We start from the raw sequence: 3,328 nt of genomic DNA on the forward strand, positions 1-3,328 counted from the left end.
CGTGATTGTGAGACTGGCACAGAACCAGGAGTGTTTTGTTCCTGTACATACATAGGACCACTGTGAGTCGGAATGGATTCAGAAGGCACCACCACCAACATCATATGCACAGTAAGCTTAAGTTACATATAAACACCACTGCCTCTCCGTTTGTTGTTCTTTGTGGGCTTGTATGTTGCTAGGATGCTGGAAGCCATGCTATTGGTGTATCAGTTTCAACAGGGTCACCCTATGGTGGACAGGTTTCAGCAGAGCTTTTGAATGTTATCCAATGAAAACCTCATGGCTCACAACAGAACTTTATCCAATGTTGCAACAATGAATTCCAGCATACCAATGACCATGAAGATGGTGCTGGACCTAGCATGGCTTTATACTGTTATATGTAAGGCTGCCATGAGTTGGAACCAACTCAGTAGCAGCTAGCAACAACTAGTATGGGTTTGTTGCTATGGTTTGCCTGGGTAAAGCAGTAGGAGTAGAGTCTCCAGAGCAAGTGTCTTGTTGGCAGACTATTTCCTTCCCTGGAGTCCTTGAAGAGGACTGCTTTGCTAAGGTGGACCAATGTTCCCCTAGGGCTTCCTGAGCTCTTTCCATGGGAGAGTTGTAATGCCATGTGTGGTTTCCATCAAAATTTTTCTTAAACTAAGAGCCAACTTTTTTTCTTAGATCATTGTGTATTCTGAGCCATCTGAGGTGACACTTTCAAAAGCTGTCTGGGGGAAGAAGGTATTTATGCACAACCATCCCAGTTTTCCTGGAACTAAAGGGAGAGCTGTGGAAATGTTAGTGATAAAATGAGAAGAGTCAGGGAAAAGTCAGAATGATTGGCCACCCTACAACATACCCGAATTTTCGTGAAGCTTTGTCCCTAACATCAATGGTTTGCCCCTTAGAGATGGGAGTAACATACATGTTTCATACATGTTTACCATTTGGCTCTAATTTGCAGAGATCTCATTGTGTATGTTTTCAAAGTTTTCCAGGGACAGTCTTTTGTTTCTCTAAGTTTCACAAATCTAGGACATTCCTTCAGCCACTTTTTCTACCCATTTCCTTGGGACGTCATATTCTACTAGTTATTTAATATGACATCTCCTTTCTGTGAAAAACAGATTCCCTCAGTCTTGGGATGTCAAATGTTGTAGTGGACAGATCATGGGATTTGGAATCTAGAAGATCTGCTCTTCAATTCTGGGTCACCATATAACAGCTTTTCCATGGAAAAAAGACTGTCTGCTCCTGTAAAGATTTAAAATCTCAGAAACCTTATACAGGGCAGCTATGCATTGTATATACTAGTTGTGGTTGTATATACATATACTATTTGTGGTTATTGTGTTGTTGTTGTTAAGTCCCATCAAGTCAGTTCATACTCATAATAACCCTGTATAGAATTTACAAGAAGTGGCAGATGGGTTTGAACTGCCAACCTTGCGGTTAGCAGTCCAGTGCTTCTCCAGTATCACCCTCAGGACTCCACTAGTTGTGGAAGACAATGCTATATGTTCATCAAGTCTTACTTCCTTTTTGTCTTCTGGGCACATAGTAATGTCACAGTCATGAGAATAGTTTGTCATTACAGAGTTGAAGCATGGAATGACTGGGGAGAGGTCCTCCTTTCTAACCTGCTGTAGTAACCTTTAAGACCTTGTGTCCTTTCTTGGATGGTGTGGCTGCAGTTATCAGGAATCCATGAGCAGAGGTCTCTTCTGCCCACCACTGATGTGTGTCCTACCTTGTGTGAGCAACAAATAAACTTTCATTGTGTCAAGTTGCTGAGATTCAAGGGTTCATTTATTACTGCAGCATAACCTAGCTTACCATGACTAAAAGAATAATTCTGTAACCTTGTACATGCTGCTTCACAATGCTGAAGCTGTAACAAAGGAGCTAATAATATCTCCTTCAAAGAGCTATCTTAAAGGGTTGTTGTGATGCTAACATGCGATACTGTGTATTGTGTTGGCTGGAATGGTGTCTGATATGTAGCAAGAGCTGAAAAAATATTTGTTCTCTCAGGAAAATACACAGCTGTTTCTTTCTGGAGTAATATTCAAAGGAGTAAATACTCTTAGTACCCATAATGCCAAGGAAGCACACCTATAGTCTCCAAATGATGGGGGGATGAGTCCATTTCTACACGGCTACTTCAGCTCTTGGTCCTTTTCCTAGAGTGACCTTAAATAAAGAGGCCCATACCCATCACTGGAGTCCTGATGTGGTGCTGTGGGTTAGTGTGCCAGACTGCAAAGCTGTTTGAACTGCAAAGTTGGTGGTTCAAGCTCACCAGGTGCTCCTCAGAAACTCTATACAGGATCACTATGGGTCGGAACCAACTCGACGGCATTTAACAACAACAACATACCCATTTCCAGATGTCAACCAGGGTACCAGTGATCACTTCTAAGCATCATGTTTTAGGAACATTATTTAGAGATAGGGACCTTGTAGAGGAAGATGGCCAGGATAGAAAAAATCTGGAAGTCATGAGACTGGGTGAATAACCTACTACAAGCAGGGTTGGTAGTTTTAGCAAATACAAATAAATATCTCAATATCTGAGAACATTTCAGATTCACAACCAATACTCTTTCAGTATAGATATGTCTCATGCAATGTTGGAGTCCTGGTGTGGCAATATAGGGTAAGCACTGGACTGCTAACCATAAGGTTGGTGGTTCAAAACCCACCAGCTCCTCCTAGAAAATCCTATACACGGTCACTGTGAATCAGAACCCACTTGATGGCACTTAACAACAACAACAACAATATGCAGTATTGGGAATCTGTTTAGACTTCACAAAGTATTTAGTGTTTATCTGGAATTAAAATTTAAGTAGATGTCCACTGTTTTATCTGGCAACCCTAACTGTAAGGGACTTATGGCATCTTGCTGAAGACAGTGCAGACACATGAGATAGAGACAAAACACCCCAAACACAAACACTTGGGTATTTGTAATTGAACAACGTGAGTTTCTGGCTATACAAATTTCTGCAGGCTTTGAGAATGATAAGCATCAGGAGGCATTATTCAGAATTTCACAGGAGAGGCAAATTTTTATGAGGGGAGAAAATTTCCACAATGCTTATTTCTTCTTCACACCCAAACATAGATAAATGAGAGCTGCCGCTGGCCTTTCCTTATGATTTGCCGTAGTAATGGGGTTTCCATGGTCTTTAGATTCCGTTTTTCCATGAACTTTTTTTTTTTTTTTTTTTTAATATTTTGTTGTGTATTGTGTGATAGTTTACATGGCGGAACATTAGTTTTACATTCATTCTATCATACATCGTTTCATTGCCATAGTTACCATCCCGTCCAT

Source organism: Chrysochloris asiatica, unplaced genomic scaffold, assembly GCF_000296735.1.
Source record: "Chrysochloris asiatica unplaced genomic scaffold, ChrAsi1.0 scaffold00009, whole genome shotgun sequence".
Lineage (NCBI taxonomy): Eukaryota > Metazoa > Chordata > Mammalia > Afrosoricida > Chrysochloridae > Chrysochloris > Chrysochloris asiatica.